Source organism: Ixodes scapularis, unplaced genomic scaffold (genome assembly GCF_016920785.2).
Source record: "Ixodes scapularis isolate PalLabHiFi unplaced genomic scaffold, ASM1692078v2 PGA_scaffold1__304_contigs__length_218370807, whole genome shotgun sequence".
Taxonomy (NCBI): Eukaryota; Metazoa; Arthropoda; class Arachnida; order Ixodida; family Ixodidae; genus Ixodes; species Ixodes scapularis.
In genome coordinates, this window is record NW_024609846.1 from 117,925,229 (window position 1) to 117,946,159 (window position 20,931).

At 46.1% G+C, this 20,931-nt stretch overlaps 9 non-coding genes and 1 pseudogene across 9 annotated transcripts; all 10 read left to right on the forward strand.

Annotated features, from left to right (window-relative positions):
* The first annotated feature begins 13,728 nt into the window (after positions 1–13,728).
* On the forward strand, positions 13,729–13,802 carry Trnae-uuc. The gene has a single exon. It is a non-coding gene; the product is annotated as a tRNA-Glu (tRNA).
* A 152-nt stretch (positions 13,803–13,954) lies between these two features.
* On the forward strand, positions 13,955–14,026 carry Trnae-uuc. The gene has a single exon. It is a non-coding gene; the product is annotated as a tRNA-Glu (tRNA).
* A 453-nt stretch (positions 14,027–14,479) lies between these two features.
* On the forward strand, positions 14,480–20,781 carry LOC121048292 (annotated as a pseudogene).
* Trnae-uuc lies at positions 19,567–19,638 on the forward strand. Its single transcript has one exon. It is a non-coding gene; the product is annotated as a tRNA-Glu (tRNA).
* Trnae-uuc lies at positions 19,790–19,861 on the forward strand. Its single transcript has one exon. It is a non-coding gene; the product is annotated as a tRNA-Glu (tRNA).
* On the forward strand, positions 20,013–20,084 carry Trnae-uuc. The gene has a single exon. It is a non-coding gene; the product is annotated as a tRNA-Glu (tRNA).
* On the forward strand, positions 20,091–20,162 carry Trnaq-cug. Its single transcript has one exon. It is a non-coding gene; the product is annotated as a tRNA-Gln (tRNA).
* Trnae-uuc lies at positions 20,236–20,334 on the forward strand. Its single transcript has 2 exons — positions 20,236–20,272; positions 20,300–20,334. It is a non-coding gene; the product is annotated as a tRNA-His (tRNA).
* On the forward strand, positions 20,486–20,557 carry Trnae-uuc. The gene has a single exon. It is a non-coding gene; the product is annotated as a tRNA-Glu (tRNA).
* Trnaq-cug lies at positions 20,564–20,635 on the forward strand. Its single transcript has one exon. It is a non-coding gene; the product is annotated as a tRNA-Gln (tRNA).
* Positions 20,782–20,931: the final 150 nt, after the last annotated feature.

Sequence of the window (20,931 nt, forward strand, 5' to 3'; positions counted from 1 at the left end):
AACTCTAAGCCAGCTCCGCGAACAATATGCGCATTTTTACGACGCAGCCAAAATGAACAACTGGTGCTTGATTCTTGATACAACTGGTGCGAAATCAGCCCATACCTTAGAGGCTACTCTTACAATACCGTATTGTCGGAGCGATATAAGATCTTTAATAGATCATCACGCAATCAAAGCAACGAAGAAGCAGTGGTATGACGAATCCTATCATTATGGTTTTCTCCATGCACTGGGCCCTAACCTCTCCTTCCAGCTTCCACGAGACCTTCCTCGGAGGACTGAAGAAGTCATACAGCGACTACGACTGGGTGTCGCTTATATGCAGTCTTTTCTGTACAAAATCGATCAAGGAAGAACATCGAAGTGTCCAGGTTACGCGTGCGACGAAACAATCACTCATGTGTTATCTGACTGCGCGATATATAACATCGAAAGAAAATCCCTCAACAATGCCCTTGCTCACCTCGACACTTGACCATTTTCTATGAAAAGAGGTACTCGGCATCCGGGACAGCCCTCCTAAAGAAGGTCAGGCTCCAAAGGGTTCTACTGTGTTTCATCAAAAACACACGTCTAAATTTCTGCCTTAAGAAGATTTATTTATTTATTCTGCTTAATGTGCACACAAACAGCTCGAGGTCTTATTAGTGCGCACATATTACAAACAATAAAAGAACAGATACAAACATGCAAACAAGCAAGACGTGATTTAGGAAAGATAAAAGGAAATAAATAAAACTACGGAGAACAATGGAGAACAACAGCAAAGATGTTTGTCAAGCGGCCAACAACGCTCTTCTAAAATTTAAAAGGTGTGAAAACAATTCTAAATCCTTCCTATCGTGATTATAAAGGAGCTGAAGGCGTGTCATCGGGGAACACATACTTTCTGCGGGTAGAAAAGAAACGAAAATCTGGTCCGCTTTTGGGGAACACTGAAAGAAATCGCCCTTAAAAGTAAAGGTGCATCAATTGTAGCGTTCACTATCTTATACAAACAACTCATGCCTCGCGATAATCTTCTTTTATGCAAAAGTACCAGGTCAAGCAGATTAAGTAAGTATTCATATTCAAAATAAATGCGCCTCCCAATCCATCGATCGTAAACAATACGCACGAGCTGACGCTGCACTTTTTCTAAAATACATGATTGAGTCGATCTAATGCTGTTCCATATGACTGAGCAGAACTCAAGTTTAGACAAAACAAGGGAGCGAAATAGATGAATCATGCAAGCGTAAGTACGAAAATTCCGCGTCATTCGAGAAATAACGCCTAGCACCTAATAAGAATCATTCACAACTTTCGAAACATGCTCAGTCAACGAAAGGCGGGAATCAGACAGTACTCCCAGGTCACGAATAGGACCTGACCTCGCGATAGCTAAACCTAACATGGTATATGGATACTCAATGCAGCTTGTCTTACGGGTAAAGGAAACAACCTTGGTCTTACTGAGGTTAAGCACTAAATTATTTTTTAAGCACCAGTTTAGAACTGCCTGAACATCGTCTTGCATCTTTAGACAGTCAGTAGTTGAATGAATTTCGCGATAAATCTTAACATCGTCTGCAAACTGCAGCACCTTTGAATGCTGCACACTGCCTACCAAATCATTCAGAAAAATGTTGAATAACAACGGCCCCAGATTGGACCCTTGAGGCACTCCAGTATTTAAAACATATGAGGCAGAAAAACACCGTTCATACAGCACTCTGTTAGGTCTTTCGCAAAGATAACTAAACAACCAACTGCAAAACGAGATAGTCATGCCCAACGCTGAACATTTGGCGAGTATCAACTTATGATCTACGAAATCAAAAGCTTTAGAGCAATCGAAATAAATAACATCAACTTGCCCACGGGACGTGATCTTAGGTAGAGTGTGTTCCAAAAATGATACAAGGTTAAACACTGAACGCCACTGAACGCCCTTAAAAAAAAACCATGTTGGTTGAGACAAAGTGACGACTTAAAATGAAAATAAATATGTTTATACATTGCCTTTTCAAATACCTTAGAAAAAGAGCAAAGAAGAGAAATTGGTCTATAGTTATTAACGCAGTCAGTGCGACCAGATTTATGTATAGGAACAACCACTGCATTCTTCTATCCTTGAGGAAATACATTGGCCTGTAAGGACATGTTAAGAACATGTAGCAACACAGGGGCAAAAATATTCTTGCATCCCTTTACGATGAAAGCAGAAATTCCGTCCTCACCGCATGACTTTTTTGAAGCGAGCTCATTTATTGCGGAAAGCACATCTTCAAGCGTAAGATTCGGAACTGCCAAGCTCCAGGTAGATTCAAGAGGAGCATCGGTCATAACAGTGCTCGGAGTAATCAAGTTACCGACGGAAGAGAAGAACGTAGCAAAACGATCACAGACATAGGACGGCTCAGATGTATATCCAGAGTCGTCTTGCAATGCAATAGTTTTCGATCGACTAGATGTCGCCATGTACCTTGCGTATATTCCACAGAGCACTAGGATCGCGTTTTAAATCGCGTTCAACTGAATTTCGCCAGTTCTCCCGATCACGCCGTATCAGCTTTTTGGCCGCTGAACGATAATCTTTAAACAGATTCTGCCATTTCTTTATACCGGTGTTCTCGTGCTTTCTATGATACCTCGCTTTTTTACGCAACGTATCACGTAGCTCTCTGGAGAACCAAAAAGGATCGTTGCTAGTTCGACTACTTCTGCGTGGAATGAAATTATTCATGGCTGCAGTTACGATGTCTGTTAGACCTTGAACTGCGCTATCGATATTGGAACAGAGTGAAATAACGCTCCAGACTACGTTGCGAAGGTGGTTGTAAGGACCGAGGTAATCCCCACGGGCGTAGTTATACCCGAGAGACTGATTACTCGCAGACGTCCGAGCAGGAAGTAAAATAAGCGTGAAGATAACAAGCATAAAGATGAACGTTATTTCGGTGTCGGGTCTATATGAGTGTACTTTTTGACAATTTAGGTGCTGTTTCTCCTTCTCCTTCTGTGGTTTCTCCTGTTTTCATTTCCTCATGCCCCCTCCCCCAAACCAGAGCTCGGCGTTCTGACTTCCCCGCTCGCTCTCGTTTCCTCCTCTCCCTCACTTTCTCGGCGCATGCTGGGCGTCAACATTTTAGTAACTATGTGAATATACCTGAGACTGGGGTAGAAAAGAACATAAAAGTCGAAGAAACAGAACGGGACAGGACGACGTCTCAGACGTCGTCCTGTCCCGTTCTGTTTCTTCGACTTTTATGTTCTTTTCTACCCCAGTCTCAGGTATATTCAACAAGGTTAACATCCACCAGCTCGCCTGCACCCTTACTATTGTATCTCAACATTTTGGTGCTACTGCAAATGAACATCATTTCGACTGTGCCGATGCTTAACGGATGCGCACAAGGGAACACGCGTACGTACAAAGACATTTTCGTGCGAGGAAATCGCTCGATCCCTTCTTCACTTTAGTGGCCGTATATCTCACCCTTCCGTGTCCTAGGACGAGCGACGGTGCCCTCCTGGCTCTCCAGCGTCGACCTGACACTGCCCGGGTCGGAGCCCGTGGCTGCAACGCTCGCTTTGTCGGGGTTCGACATTGTGCGGCCCTCTGCGTGGATCCCGGGTAGCGGCGGGGTTTTGTATCTAGTCCCGCGCTCGAGCGGTTGCTTAGCAACACCGACTTGGGGACAGCCGCCACCTGGAAGCGAAACAACTATGGGCTCAGTGGCGGTTATTTTGAACGAGCGGGCGGTACAGGGACTCGAGCGAGTTCGTGCGCGTTTTGTATATTCGTAGCAGCCAATCATCGAGGTAGGAAGATTCTGGAGGTGACATGACGGCACCAGAGGTGAAGACAAAAGCGTAGAGGAACACGCCCCAAATGATGACCAAAGACCACAGCTCATTTGGTCACCCTCGGGTGACAAGAGAAGTGTGGAAAAAGACGCCCCGACGATGACCAAAACTACAGCTGTTTTGGTCACCATCGGGGGCCTGTCCCTCCACACTTCTGGCTTCCCCCCTGGTACCGTCACGTCGCCTCCAGAAGCTTCCTGCCTCCATGCAGCCGATCGATCTTTATATGACAATTACGACTTAGAGTCCTAGAGTTAGGGGTTTATTTTTACTTTAATATGATATGGTTTCACAAATGTCCTTCCCCCCCCCCAAAAAAAAAAAAAAAAATCTTTTTAAAAATTATGGTGCGTCTAGTTTCCCTCAAAGCGCTCGGGAGGGCCGATGGCTCCATTTTATGGATGGCTCCATCTTGCGGCCACATCTTGGTAAATAACGGGGCTGAAAATAAACATATGATTATATAAAAAAAAGTAAACACTCCGCGCTGTGACATCGCGTGCATGACGTTTCACGTGTCATTTTCTTACTGGCTTACGATAAAGCGATATGCGATCGCTTATTTCCGTCATACTTGCAGCAGTTGCCAAGGCTAAGAAGCCGCTAAGGCTGAAGAGAGAGTTTGCTAAGGCTGAAAGCACGTCTCTGATCTGCCTGTTGAATTCTGTATACCGAGCTCTTGTTTGTGGTTAAATACGTACATTTATGTTAGTTAGACTAAAGTGAGTATTTGTACTATTTAAATCGCGCGAATGAACCTTTCCTTTTTAGCACTGTAACACCCGAAATTTCTACAAAAAATATTTATTCATTTATGCGTGTATTTATTTAATTGCCAATTTTACTGCCCGTTTTGTCACGTGGCGCTGAGCTGGCGGAGGAAACTTTCAAATAAATCGAAATTACTAATGTACGTAAGATATATCCGTGAAGTATATCTGAACCCTCTGCAACCCGGATCCCACCTGGTGCACGATCGAGTGAACTGGACCGGGCTTGTCCATTGAATGCGTGTTCAAAATATAAATAATGTCCCATGCCCAGGGGTGCTTGCTGATATTGCTTGCGACTCTGTCGATGTGATTAGACATATCTTGATGCTTTCCGGAGATGTCGAGCTGAATCCGGGGCCGATGTCTGCCGCTGAACTCAAACAATTCAACGAAATGTTCGCTCTCTTACAAAAGATCGACTCTAACTCTTCCAGCCTCCATGAGGGACAAGCGGCTATAAAATCGGACATAAAAACCATACTGGAAAGACAAAAAGAGCTGGATAGCGCCCTTTCCTCACTCGACAGCAGGATTGCCTCAATCGAAAGCGAGATATCCTATATTGGTCAGGCTAAATCCGCCATAAACGACTTAGAGGACACGCTGAATGTACAGGTTGCTACTACCTCGAATTTATTGAGTCGTATTGACAGCCTAGAAAATCATTCGCGTCGTTGCAACCTTCTTTTTTACGGAATGCCGGATGACGCTGGGGAGTCATGGCAGACGTCCGAGCAAAATATAATCACCGTCGTGAAAGACAGACTTGGTGTCGCCTTGGGAAACGCTGATATTGAACGGGCTCACAGAGTGGGTGGTTATCGGGAAGGAAAAATTAGGCCAGTAATTGTGAAATTCGCCTAATTTAAATTAAAAAAACAGTTGCTTCTTTGTGGCCATAAGTTGAAGGGCTCCCCCTACTCGTTGTCGGAGGACTACTCGCCGAATGTTCGACTGCGCGGAAGTTTCTTCTCGACTTTGCCAGGGCGCAGAACGTATCATTTAAGCTTCGTTTCGACAAGTTCCACATTGGTTCCAGGACTTACAGTTATGATTCTCAGTCTCTGTCCGTAAAAGAAATCCACAGATAGGACGCGCCGGGGGGTGGCTTTCTTCATAACCAAAAATCAAGTTGCGGTAATAATGTATTGTACACGAACGCACGTAGTATCCTGAATAAACGCGACGATATATGTTCTCTTATTTCTTCGTGTAATGCTAACGTCATCGTCTTAACTGAGACATGGCTATCACCTGGAATTAAAGATAGTGAGATATTTCCTGAGCACCCTAATCTGGTTATTTACCGGCGTGACAGGGAGGATCAACGTGGAGGCGGTGTCCTTATCGGGGTCGATGAAAGTAATGAAAGCACCCTTGTCCCGATTGCTTCGTGCCTCGAAATTGTCTGGGTACGAATACAATGCAGTTTCAAATCTATTTTGGTAGGCGTTTGTTATCGACCTCCTTCGGAATCCCATTCGTTCACCAGCCGTCTGCACGACGACTTGTCTACCCTGTTTGCTCTCTATCCGGCGCACCCTGTTTTTTTATTCGGTGACTTTAATTTTCCATGCGTTAATTGGAACTCTGCGGTCCCCGTTTGTCCTAAAGGGAATGGTTTGTGCAAGGACTTCCTTGACATGTGTTTGGATTTTAATCTTTTTCAACTTGTGTCCGTCCCTACTAGGGTGACGGATTCCTGTTCTAGTATTTTAGATCTCGTGCTAACCACTCATCCGGGTTTTGTAGAATCACCTCTAACCTGTTTTGATGCCGTGAGCGATCATAGGGTAATTTACTGCCCTATATGCGTGGAAATCCAGAAACCGTTGCGCGTTCAAAAGAGTATACGGCTGCATGAGAAAGGGAATTATGAGCAGCTCTGCAACAGTCTGTCCGTATATTTTGTGTCTTTTAATACTAATTTTGAGAGTAGAAGTGTGGACGTAAACTGGTGTCTCTTTAAAGATAAATTATGTGATTTAGTGGAAAAATATATACCTTGTATTGATATAACAACGAAGTCTTCGAATCCATGGTTTAATCGCTGCCTCAAATCGCTGCGCAATAAAAAGCAAAGGCTCTGTCGAGTTGCCCGTCGAGCCGGTACACCCGAATCATGGCAGACATATGAGGACTGCGCTAACATTTGCAAAATTGAGTTGAATAGATGTAAAGACATTTTTTATCGTACGACTTTGCCATCATTATTGATTGCCAATCCGCAGCGTTTTTGGAATGTTGTTCGCCCAAAAGACGAGTGTTCTTTACAACTTGTTTCAAATTCAGGGGACCCTGTCCCAGAGAACTTGTGCGCTAATGTGCTGAATGATGTTTTTTCTAAAGTGTTCTCCCGTTCAGACATCATTAATGTTTACCCTCCCGTCTCCAGTATATCGTTCCCAATGGATCCTATTCTTATTGATTACGATGGAATCGTAAACATTATTAAATCCTTAAAAGTTTCTTCGTCATGTGGAATTGACAGCATAAATTCCAAGATTCTCCATAACACTAATCTAACGTCTAGCCTTTTTTTTAACAAAAATCTTTCGTCAATCTCTGGAGACGGGAGTCGTGCCTGAGGACTGGAAGTTTGGGAAGGTCATTCCGGTCCACAAGAGCGGTAGTAGGTCATCACCAGCCAACTATAGACCGATATCTCTTACCTGCATCTCGTCTCAAATAATGGAACACATCATCTTCAAGCATTTGGTTTCATTCCTGGATTCTAACTCTTTCTTCAGTGACGTGCAGCACGGTTTTCGCCGTAATTTTTCTTGTGAAACACAGCTTCTTCATCTGACTAATGACCTAGTTCTTGAATCTCGACTCCGGATACCCCACTATCGCTGTATTTCTCGATTTCGCTAAAGCATTTGATAAAGTACCTCATAAACTTCTACTTCTCAAACTTTCTACGCTAAATATTGACGCTCATGTACTAATCTGGATTGAATCATTTCTTTCTCATCGCCGTCAATACGTCTACGCTAACAATGCCTCGTCTCACGTCTCTGCTGTTTCTTCTGGTGTTCCTCAAGGCACCGTGCTTGGACTGCTACTTTTTCTCATTTATATTAACGACCTCCCATTGCGTATCACCTCTGTTATTCGCCTGTTTGCTGACGGCTGCGTTGTTTACCGTAAGATTACTACTGAAGATGACCTTCTAATTTTGCAAGCTGACCTTCTCAAAATAACCGACTGGTGCCAGAATTGGAAAATGTCTCTCAATACTAACAAATGTAAGTGCATGCGTTTTTCTAATTCATTAGCAGAAACTAATCCTACTAATCCTACGCTACTTTTGGATGGGACTATACTCGAATATACAGACCACTATAAATACCTCGGCGTGCATCTTTCACCTAACCTCTCTTGGAATACTCATATTACCAACATTGTACAATCTGCTAATCGAAGTTTAGGCTACATCCGTCGAAATTTTAGATCTGTTCCCAATAACCTTAAGCGCCTCCTGTACGTTACTCTTGTCCGTCCCAAATTAGAATATGCGTCTTCAATTTGGCATCTTCATCAATCAACGCTAACTGATTCAATTCAATCTGTTCAGAGCCGAGCTGCACGCTTCATTTTTTCTGATTATTCCCGTTTTTCGAGTGTCTCGTTAATGAAAGCTCATCTTGACCTTCCGCTATTACCTTCACGTCGTAGGATCTCTCGCCTTTGACTTCTTCACAAGGTATTTTATACGCCCATCTTTAAACAATCTCTCTTAAACCCCCCCATCATACATCTCGGCTAGAATTGACCATCCTTGTAAGCTCGCCCGCCCACAATGCTTCACCCTCGCACACCAGAAGGCGCTCTTACCATCTGCGATTGTGGACTGGAATGACCTCCCCGAGAACCTCATCGGCATCACCGACAGTGGAAGATTTCGGGACGCCATCACCAACTACTTCATGTAAACCCACTCCCCTCTGTAACGCCACTTGTGGCCCTGAGGGTATTATAAATAAATAAATAAATAAATAAATAAATAACTGAGGAGCAGAGTTTCACTTCGACATCTTTTGAACATTAAATAAATCCAAAATAAGTTACGTCTATCGATAACGCGAGTGCTAACTACGGTGGCAAGACAGTTGTCCGCGCCACGCGGTGTGCAAGGAGGGCGGGCCGACAGTTATCGTCCCCGCCGGTGTCGGTCGTCAAAACACCATATATCTGCGCGTCCTTTTGAAGGTGTTTCCTACTGATCGATTGCGATCTCGTGGTTTAGGGTCCGCGTTTGCCACACGAGCTGCGAGGCGGTGAGTCGGTGGTCTCAAAGCTTTTTCGCCTCTCCACCTGCTTTTCTAATCGCCACGCGACCATGCCACGCATGCGTACTTGGGACTGTCTGCTCAGGAGACGTCTTAATTGCAATCGGCTCTTGGGAGAACAGCGTCTTTTGATAGCGTCATCTCTTGCAGGAGATAAAATAGGACGAAGGAAGGCTACTTAGCCCTCCCGATCCGCTTCGTAGCAACAACACGACCATTTGATAGCCTCTGGGACTAACTAGCTGAGTGCCCCATGAACGCAAAGACAGGAGCCGTTGTTCCTACAATCCGATATCTTACGAGGAAAAAAAAAACTTTTACAGCAATTGGTGCCAAGCCGAATGTTATTTATGCTTCGTGAATGCGAAGCTCTAGAGGTAGTTTTTGAGGAGGCGCTAGAGAGGTTGTCAATGTTGATACGCGTATGAATATAGGTTTTCAATCTATCCCTTCACCGCACAGTCTGTGAGAACAATTAAGTACAGTATGTTTGGTCCTTCAATAGGCAATTTTGTCGTTAAAACTTATTGAAGTAATAACTTTGAGTCTTTCTTTACACCATTCCTCATTGTTGTATCTACAACTTATGTAAGGGCCCCAAAAGACAGTATATTTCATTGTGAGCCGGATGACTGTATTACGCGCATGTAATTTAACGTCAAGGATAATTATTTAAAGTAATTTTAAGTGCAATAACTTGTTAGTAGCTCTTTAGGTGACGGACGCAATGCGGTAGTCTCAGGACAAGTTATGTGGAATGGTAAAGGCCCAATGCGCAAGGACTTGTGTTGTTCCTCGCAGCGCTCTTGTCCACACTTTTCAAGAAGCGAGGATGGAAAACGAGGGAAGGGGGGGGGGGGGGGTATTAAAGAAATTCTGAAGCGGTTTTAAATATGAAAGAAACACTCAAACCTTGTTAATTAGAGCTCACTCATCACGAATATTGTATTCCTTTAGTAAGTTTATGCGCGGATTAACCGGAAAAGCGCATTCAAAGTAGCGCTAAAGCCACGCCCCTCTGAAGCAGAAAGAAAGGGGAGAGAGGAGGAAGCCCGTGAGCCGATATCCGGCTGGGGATTCCGACGCGGCTGGCCACCCTTCCCTATAAATAGGCTGCTCTACTGATTTTTCGAGCTTGCTTTTATCAGCTGAGCAGTTGTGCTCTTGACTCATTCGCCTGACTTTTTGATTGTTCCCTTGATTGTTCCCAGCTTTGCAGAATTCTCGGGGCATCAAAGCAACTGACTCGCGCTCTTGCGCGATGCCGTATACTCATGTGTAGCCGTCGGCTTGGACGAACACCGCTCGTCGCAGTTGTCCTTCCCGCTTACACCCCTTTTCACTCCGACACCGAGATTTCAAAGGGATCGGTTCCCGCTATGCAAGCAGACGAGTTTGAGCAAGTACACTGTGTTTTGTTCGGAATGTGTTCCGGACGGCGAATTTGAAAACAATGTACATATGGGTTTGTGTCTGAAGAAGGCTCGCCTGAACCCGACGCCCTGCCGACCATTTTTGAATGTAAGAAGTCAGTTCAGCGTATTAAAAGGCACACCCAAAAAGGAGACGAAACTAGATAGGAATTAAAGGTCGACTGTTCTAGAAAAAAGCTAATATATAATTAGTTGTGTTCAATGCACGGGAAAAGCCGCGATCATGTAGCCGAATAGCGGGCTTCTATTGGCTCTTCTGTGTTAACCGCCTTATATAAATGTTTTAGTTTTGGTGTCTTTTTATATCGTTGCAGTGACGATATTTTCCGGACCGACACCGCTACCGAAGATTATTGTCTGTTGTTTCTTAACCGCCACACAGTCACTTGAGAGAGGAGGGCTTGTAATAACTGGTCATGCGATTCACCATGCGACTTTCACGATGCAACTTGTTTTAGCATGAATTTTTTTTTGCAGTTGCTGAAATTAATTGAGGTTACATATCTCTTAAGGGTAATCATAAATTTTGCTAAATTTTCATTCCATAGAAACATATTTTCCTCAAAAACGGTTTTTAGAGATACAAAGCATATGACATTTTGTTGTGAATTGAGTTCTTTTTCACAAGTTACGCAGCGCTTTCCGTTGTTCGTCTGTCATGGAATAGTTCTTTATGCCACAGAAATGCGATCGGACGATGATAATGCTTGGTGGTGGTCTAATGCAGTCAATAAATTTTAGAAGAAGTATGCGAATGTTGATGCCCTGGAAGCTTTCACGAATTCGACATCAAGTTGAGAGCTGCCGGGCACACATCTCCGCTTGTTCTAAAGCTGTAATTGCGTCATAATTGGTGGCAAACAAATTAAACTCTGTAAAGGGTACCACTATTACAAGGATGGACTTTCTGCGATGTGGGTCCCCCGGTTCTCCTGCTCAGCGGGCGCAGCGGAACTGCTCGCGATCGTGACTCGCGAAATGTCATTTCCGAATGCAAACAACACTTTTCACTGCCTCGATGTAGTACTGTAGCCGGTCTGGGGTCGTAGATTATTGGAGTTTTAGCATTGCGTTTAGAAGCAAACGTAAGCGCTGTGCGTTTGCGTTAGAGTTGCGTGTTTCACGCTGCGCATGCGCCTTGTCGCCATGCTTCAAAACCGGAATTTTCGGGCTCCTCGCACGCGCAGTGTGGCACACGCAAAGCTAACGCATACACATTAGTGCTTGCGTTCGCTCGTGTACGCAATACTAAGCTCGCTACTGTTTCAACGGGTTCTAACGCCAAGGAAACGTGCTGCAGTGAGCAGATGTGCAAGTCGGTAGGCGTTCCTTCGAACTGGAGAGGCTGAAAATGGCAATACGAAGTTGCGTAAAAAGTAAAGAAACTAAATGTTCTGGAAAAATTGGTAATTAAAAAAAAAAAAGAGGTGCGGATTGCGTTTTTTTGTTGTTGTGTGTGTTGTTTCTTTGTTTATTCGGGGGGGGGGGGGGGGGGCATTTGGTTAGAAAGGATTGGCGGCGACTTTTGAAGTTTTGCCGATTGTCAAATGTAACGATTTTAATAGCACCATATGCTTTACCCGCAATTAATATAATTTTTAGGGGTGTGCGAATACCGAATAGTAGTTTTCGAATCGAATACCGAATCGAATCAAGAAAAAAAAAGCCGAATATCGAATCGAATATTAAATAGTGATTTTATTTGTAGGATTTTTTCTAAGTGTGCTGCGAATGAGATTATTATATGTGCAGAGTATGCGCCTGATGCAGAATATGCATCTTGTACAAAACAAAAGCTAAAATGTAAACAAATTCTGGTGAAAAAAAAATAAAAGCAGTTGTTGTTGGATGTTGGGCACTAAAGATTAGGGTTTTGCGAATATTCGAAATTCCGAATAGTAGTTCCGAATAATACTCTATTCGATATTCGTTTCGAGAAGAACTTCACTATTCGCGTTTTTCGAAGTTTTGATTGCGGTGGGTTAGCCCCGTTGAGTGCGCTTCTTACCGAGCACCGGGGCACTACGGAGAAACAATACCCACAGAAGCAAGCTCCGCGGTGTTTGCTTCTCCGCATTACATGGGTGCTTAGTAAAAAGCGCACTCAACGGAGTAACCCGCCGCGACAAACATTTGGAAAAGTATGAATATCGCAGTTGCGTGCTTGGACGAAAACCATACATTCAAAGCGGGATGGTGCACGCGTGCCGGCTGTACATGAAAATAAATGTAAACTTTGTGAATGTGTATACTGTAAAATCCTTTATTTTCGGGGCCCCTATTTTTCGCGAATCGGTCACAGAGGACATATCGCGGCCACTAAAGTTCGCGAATTCCAGATACCTGCATTAAAATTCTTGAAGACCGAAATTTTCGCGTGCCTTTAAGTATAGCGAATTTTTTAATTCGCGATATTCGCGGAAATTAAGGGCTCGTGAACATTAAGGGTTTTACAGTATCTACATTGCAGTTAAAGTTAAAATTAAACTGACTGTTTTGCAAGAGTATATGTTGGGCAGAGATGCCCTTACAACCTGCGTTCATCATGCGCGAGTCGTTATTTTTTAACTCGAAATTAAAGAAAGAATATTTAAGATTTGTAAATTCACTCATTTGGGTATAGTTTATCCATTTCCATTGGATTCATTTTATGTCAAACTTGTTGTTTACTTCATAAATATAGATAGATTAAGCTAGGCTTATAAATGAATAAGTGGAACAACCTTCACAAGCTTCGCTGGGGTTTTGTCTGAGCATTATGTTATGGTAGTGAAAGGCGTGGAAAAACTATTCGATATTCGATTCGAAAATATTCTGCCAAAACCACTATTTGCTTCGAATTCGCTTCGAGCACAAAATCCACTATTCGCACAAGACTACTAAAGATCCAATTTTATGGCACAAATATAATTTGTCCACCCTAAATGTCACACAAAACCAAAGTTACATTCACGCATGCCTTTTTTTCTTGTTAAAAGCACAACCTAACACCGCGACTTTTTTTAATAAATATTTGTATATCTCAAAAAAGGGGCATTTTGCGATATTTGGTTTCCATTTTAAGGAAGAAAAAGGGAACCTGGGATTTTATTTCACATAAATAAAACGATAGATGTTCAATTTGAGTAAAGAGGCTTAAACAATACAATCTGAAGTAAGAAAAAAAAACGTGGTTAGGTGGCGCAAGACACCGTCCAACTGCCGCTATGCATCCATTTTTCCGTGTATCTATTCTGTTTTAGAGGGCCTAGATTTAAAAGAGGGAGCAAGCAAAACTGAAACCACGGAGACGGCTTCAGCTCAGATTGGTCGCGTGCGCATGTGTTGTGTTGTCGCGTGGGAAAAGGCGAGCAAACAGTCTAGGGCGACCGTTCCGGCGTAGTCTAGTGGCTATAGGATACCTGGCTTTCACCCAGGAGGCCTGGGTTCGATTCCCGGCGTCGGAAGGGCTGGGTCTCATGGTGTAACGATTAGCACTCCGGACTCTGAATCCAGCAATCCGAGGTCATATCTCGGTGAGACCACTTTTTTTATGAGCTCATTTGCGCTATATGGTGGCGCTGCGGATATCAAACAAATGTCTTTCAGGCGTTCTCGTTCCGGCGTGGTCTAGTGGCTAGGATACCTGGCTTTCACCCAGGAGGCCCGGGTTCGATTCCCGGCGTCGGAAGGGCTGGGTCTCATGGTGTAACGATTAGCACTCTGGACTCTGAATCCAGCAATCCGTGTTCAAATCTCGGTGAGACCTCTTTTTTATGAGCTCATTTGAGCTTTTTGGTGGCGCTGCGGATATCAAACAAACGTCTTTCAGGTGTTCTCGTTCCCGCGTGGTCTAGGATTCCACTTCCGGCCGCCGAAGCGAAAGGACGTGTGAGCATGAGCTCCGTCGGAGCGGGTTCAGCGGCCGCTGGCCGCGGTAACAGGAACATGCATGGCTTCTGCCGAGCAGGACTACCAAGTTATCCTGCCAACGCTTCCAACAGGTACAACAATTTTGAATACTGCTTTTTTGCACGCCGATGTGACCATGAGGCCATACCGTCTGGAATATTTTCGTGACGCCCTGGTTGGCCTGGCGCTGCTCCCCGAGGTGCTCGCCTTGGGGGCATACCAGTACAACCACGTTTGGGCCGTCACCTTCAAGAGTGTCGAGGGCAAGAAAAAAACTGCTCGCCGCCGGAGATTTCACAGTCAAGGAAGGACGGTGCGTCGTTGTTGACCCAAGCAACCAGGACACGCGGCTGAAGCTCCACTGGCTGCTGCACCACGTCCCGGACGACGAAGTGCGAGTGGCCTTGGCGCCCTACGGAAAGGTGACGGAAGTCGCCAGAGACGTGTGGCGGGCCCAGGGGTGCGCCGGCATGTTGTCCACGACGCGCTCGGTGTCCATCAGGCTAAAGGCCGGACTCACCGTGGACTCCCTCCCTCATCAGCTGCGCGTCGCTGTGGACCTGGCGCTCGTGGTTGTACCGGGCAGGGCGCCGCTGTGCCTTCGGTGCCGAGGGAAAGGCCACATTCGTCGAGAGTGTCGTGTGCCGCGTTGTGCTCTCTGTCGGCGCTTTGGCCACGAAGACAGCCAGTGCATAAGGACGTACGCTAGCGTCACGGGGCCCGTGGGGAATGAGGAGACGTCCGAGCTACTCATGGATGTGGTCCAGTCCCAAGAAGCAGCCGGAGGCGAAGGTGGCGAGCCTCCTACAGAGGCGACGCCCACCGGGCTTTCCGCCGGGGACAGAGCCGACAGCGGGAACGACGTTGAGCGACGCCGTCATCCTGAGGCGCTGCCTGTGGACGGTACCCCTGCTTCGAAAGGTGTCACAGAGACCGCAGTTTCGGCTGTGGCGGCGACGCCCAGCGAGGAGTCGGAAGCCATGAGTGTCGGGGAGGCAGGCTCCTGCGGCGCAGTCCCCAAGCGGGCTCGCGAAGACGTCGACGAAGGTCTAATCGTAAGTGCGGTTCTTCCCGAGGAACCGCCCCGAAAAGCGACTCCTGTGCGTCGGGCAAGCCTCAAGCCTAAGCCCAACATCCCTCCGGAGAGGCGACCACCGGCGGCACCACCCCCGTAGGTGCGATAACCCGTTTTTTGTTGGGCACCTCTTCTCGGATTGGAAACCGACAAAACTTTGAGGGGACGATGTCCTCGTGCCGCCGCTTTGTGGCCCGAACTTTCGGCGAACTCTCTTGTCGGACCCACCGGGCGGCACACCGGGACTGTGAGTCTGTCGTCGTTTTTCAGCGACTTGAGCTGTGCACCATGCGGCCCGTTTGATCTAGTTTTTGATGGCAGTAAGCCTTGAGACAGCGCTTCGCGTCACTACGCTGAACGTGCGAGGCCTGGGAGCAAGGCGGCGGCAGTACCAGCTGAGCCGCCTTTTCCTGGAAAACGACCTTGACGTAGTCGCTTTCCAAGAGACAAAGGTGGAAGGCGAAGAGCAAACGGATCGCATGGTGCAACCTTTCAGATCGCGATACAATGAATGTGTGTGCCACTCCGTTGGCACATCAGGGGGTTGTGCTCTTTTTTTTTTTTGCGTAATTCTATGGGAATTGTGGAAGAAACAGTGATTGTTTGTGAATCAGGCCGCTTGATTGTTTGTGATTTTTCTTTTTCGGGGTTGCAGTGGCGAGCTATCTGCGTTTATGCGCCAAACCGGGAGAGTGATAGGAGAATGTTTCTTGAACGCGTTGAATCTTATCTAAACTGTGAAAGATTTGTTATTTTTTCGGGTGATTTTAACTGCGTCTGCGCAATAGAAGACAGGGCACGACAGCTGCCGCTTCGGGACCAGAGTGCTTTATTTTTGAACTCGTTAATGCAGGAGTGCAATTTAGAGGACGTCGGGTTTGTTTTATCGAAGGCAGATTTTCCCCAGTTTACACACTTCCAACGCGAGAGTCATGCGAGGCTAGACAGAGCGTATATCTCCGCAGCCCTGGTTCCCCTGTGCGAAAATTACGAAGTGAAACACGTTTCTTTCAGTGATCATAGTCTGGTAATATTTTCAATCGGATCGAAAGAAACAAAATCGCAGTTCAACTGGGAATTGTGGAAATTTAATGATAAGCTACAAAGAGATGATATTTTTATGGACGGTAAAACAAAGCATTGGGAAATTGCTGGAGGCTGAGTCGGGAAACTCTGTTGTACTGTGGGAGCGCTTTAAAGATGAAGTCAAAATCAGCGCGATTGAAAGATCGTGTATCTTACGCCGCCAGGAAAAGAAAAAAGAAAAAGAGCTACAGTGTCAGTTAGACTTCCTTTTAAGCGTTGAATGTGCACAACCCGGAAAGTTTACGAGAGAAATAAAAGAAGTTAAAAGTAAACTGGAGCTTATCGATGTCGAAAAATATAGAGGAGCCGTGATAAGAGCCCGCGCCGAGCGTCTGTGGTTGGGTGAAACGCCGACGAAGCGTTCACTTGGGAATGAAAAAAGATATGCGACGCAAACTGAAATAAAAGAAATAGAGCATGGGGCCGTGGTGACTCGCGATAAAAAGACCATCGAACGCGCCTTCGTGGAATATTATCAAAATCTTTTGGGTCGCCGCAGACACGTGGAAGAAGCATTTGCCAGCGTCCTTTTGCCACTCATGCCAAAATTAGATGACGAAATTAAAGCCGACATTGAGGCACCGATTAGCGTGAGAGAAATAGAGAAGGCTATCGACAAACTGAATCCAGGGAAATCGCCCGGTCCCGACGGCTTAGGTGCCGCCTTCTACAAGGCTTTCAAAGCTGATGTGGCGGAGGTCCTGCACCGCACGATAGCGGAGGCGTACGATAGAAAAGCAGTGCCTCCATCCTTCCAGAAAATGCATATAGTATTAATCCCCAAAAGTGATGATCCCGTGAAACTGTTGTCTGTTAAGTCCTACCGTCCCATTAGCCTAACAAACGTTGACTATAAAATCGTCGTGAAGGTCTTAGCGCGAAGGCTGCAAGGTGTAATAAAATCTATCGTCGGGCCCCACAAACATGTGGCATCAAGGGGCGAACGATTACAACTAAGATACACGTAGTAAGAAGTATCTTGGAATGTTGTGATGCTTTCGAAGGTCGCGTATCCATGTTGCAGCTTGATTTCGAAAAGGCGTTCGATAGAGTAGCACACGACGTCCTTTTTTGTATTTTTAGAGCACGTGAACGTTGGGTCTTTATTGTTGGAATGGGTTAAAATGTCCTACGCGGAGTGTTTTGCGAGTGTGAATCTTAATAAGAAAGTTACTGAAAGTTTTCAAGTACTCTCCTCGGTACGGCAAGGGTGCCCATTATCTCCATTGTTGTTTGCTCTCTATTTAGAGCCTTTTTGTTTAAAACTCCTTTTTAATGAAAGAATATGCGGTTTCAGGTTGTTGTCGAGCGAAGTCAAGGTACTTTCGTATGCAGACGACATTGCCGTCTTCTGCGACGACAAAGAAAGTGTTTGCGAGGTAGTCAAAGAAGCACTTAATTTTTGTAAATTTTTGGGGCAGTGTTATTAATTGGGATAAGTGCGTGGGCTACTGGCATGGTAGCTGGGAAAGTACACCAGCTGTTTTTGAAAGAGTTACTTGGTCTTGTTTGCCGGGCAGGTACCTCGGAGTGCCGCTTGAGCACTACCGCGATTCTACTGAGTACTGGAGGGAAGAAGTCGAGAGGGCTCGGGATAAAACGGCAAAGTGGGGGGGGGGGGGGGGGGGGGGTCTAAATCTTTGAATGTTTGCCCGCTCCACAGTTTGTAATTTGTTTATCGTTGCTAAAGTCTGGTATGTGCCCTAGGCTTTGTGTATGTCTAGAGTAAGCGTTCAAAAGTTTCACCGAGTGTTCGCGATTTTTGTGTGGGGGTCGGTGTGGGAGTGCACCGGTCGTACAAATTTGTTCCGCTCTGTGAAAAGTGGCGGGCTAGGACTGGCTCATCTGTTTCTGCGACAAGTGGTGTCAAGATTTATGTTCCTGCGGGATCAGGGGGATCCTTTTCTGCGGACTGTATTACAAGTTAGGCTCCGTAATGCAGTGTCTGAGTTTGTTGTGTCCTCGCGTGATGTCAGATGTACGCGGGTTCGAGGTTTTCTGCGCGAAGTGATTTTGGCTTTCCATTTTCTCAAGGTTCGATTTTCGTTGGAGTACTTAAGCGAAGTTACACGAAAGCGCCTGTACAAAGACTTAGTCGAGGTGGTCTTCCCTGTGCCTTTGTATAGGTCTCTTTTCTGTGAGGGCCCGGGCCAGGATGTCCTCGAAAGAGTTAAACGGATGCCAGTAAGGCCAACCGTGAAGTCTTTCTTTTTTCAGCTACACACCGGCACGCTTCCCGTTAAGCCCTGGCTTGAAGAAAAAGGCATTTTTGTTCCTTGGTCGATTAACTGCCTCTTGTGCCGGAAACCCGAGACTATCGATCATATATTTTCTTGGATTGCTGGGATGCGCTATTCCACTGGGACATTATGCAGCGTACTTTAAAAAAGAGTCTCCCAGTGTCATCCTATGGCATCCGTTTTCTTCCCGTAGAAAATGAAGGGGGCGTTCCCTACGACATGTTTATGGCCTTGGCCCTGCACAGCATGTGGAAATTGAGGATGGCTCTGCGACATGCTGACGTCGATGCTCGCCCCGTGCGGGATTACTTTATCGAGCATATTGTTCACTTAAGAGAATTGTACAGAGCACAGAGTGAACAGCCTGACTGGATTCCAGTGGCTACGTTTACATGGATGCGACTGCAGCGCATCGAATCCAGTTAACGAATCGAATCGGTCCATGTAAACAGCTCGGATCGAATCGGATAAGATGCGATCCGATCCGCTGGGACGGGGTGGTTTGAGATGGTCAATCCGAATCGAGAGTGTCCATGTATACGCTAGCGAATCGGATCGAGTGCTCGAGCGAGGGATTACGGGAGCTTTGCTTTGCCTGCCGCCAGGCAAACCGGACACCTCGGAAACAATCTGAAGGTCACGAGGTTTGCGTTGTGACCTTCGACACCAGGTGCCGCTGCTGGTCGATCCGAATCCATGTAAACGTAGTGGTTAAAGTGGATCCGATTCGCTAACTGGATCCGATGCGCCGCTGTCGCATCCATGTAAACGTAGCCAGTGTTAGACAGTCTTGTCGCCCTGAGAGTCTTTTAAACCACGTGCCCCGGCTAGGCCGAGCCGGATGCTTTTAACCTTCCAATTTTTGTGCGATTGTTTAACTACGTTTATGTTCCAAACCGGCAATAAAGAAAAAAAAAATCCGGCGTGGTCTAGTGGCTAGGATACCTGGCCTTCACCCAGGAGGCCCGGGTTCGATTCCCGGCGTCGGAAGGGCTGGGTCTCATGGTGTAACGATTAGCACTCTGGACTCTGAATCCAGCAATCCGAGTTCAAATATCGGTGCGACCTCTTTTTTATGAGCTCATTTGAGCTTTTTGGTGGCGCTGCGGGTATAAAAGAAATGTCTTTCAGGTGTTCACGTTCCGGCGTGGTCTAGTGGCTAGGATACCTGGCTTTCACCCAGGAGGCCCGGGTTCGATTCCCGGCGTCGGAAGGGCTGGGTCTCATGGTGTAACGATTAGCACTCTGGACTCTGAATCCAGCAATCCGAGTTCAAATATCGGTGCGAACTCTTTTTTAAGAGCTCATTTGAGCTTTTTGGTGGCGCTGCGGATATAAAAGAAATGTCTTTTAGGTGTTCACGTTCCGGCGTGGTCTAGTGGCTAGGATACCTGGCCTTCACCCAGGAGGGCCGGGTTCGATTCCCGGCGTCGGAAGGGCTGGGTCTCATGGTGTAACGATTAGCACTCTGGACTCTGAATCCAGCAATCCGAGTTCAAATCTCGGTGAGACCTCTTTTTTATGAGCTCATTTGAGCTTTTTGGTGGCGCTGCGGATATAAAAGAAATGTCTTTCAGGTGTTCACGTTCCGGCGTGGTCTAGTGGCTAGGATACCTGGCCATGTAAACGTAGCCGTAAACGTAGAATCGAACCCAGGAGGCCCGGGTTCGATTCCCGGCGTCGGAAGGGCTGGGTCTCATGGTGTAACGATTAGCACTCTGGACTCTGAATCCAGCAATCCGAGTTCAAATATCGGTGAGACCTCTTTTTTATGAGCTCATTTGAGCTTTTTGGTGGCGCTGCGGATATAAAAGAAATGTCTTTCAGGTGTTCACGTTCCGGCGTGGTCTAGTGGCTAGGATACCTGGCCTTCACCCAGGAGGGCCGGGTTCGATTCCCGGCGTCGGAAGGGCTGGGTCTCGTGGTATAACGGTTAGCACTCTGGACTCTGAATCCAGCAATCCGAGTTCAAATCTCGGTGAGACCTCTTTTTTATGACGGCATTTGAGCTATTTGGTGGCGCTGGGGATATAAAACAAATCATTTCGTCGTTTACCCTGAGACTGTTTTTTTTTTTTTTTTTTTTTTAGAAGAGCAGAAGTAACAGAAAAGTTTTAAGTTTTACAGTTTTAAGTGTTTTTTTTAGTCATCTTGAAAGACACTTTTTTATGAGCTCATTTGAGCTATTTAGTGGCGCTGCGGATATAAAACAAATGTCTTTCAGGCGTTCCCGTTCCGGCGTGGTCTAGGATTCCACTTCCGGCCGCCGAAGCGAAAGGACGT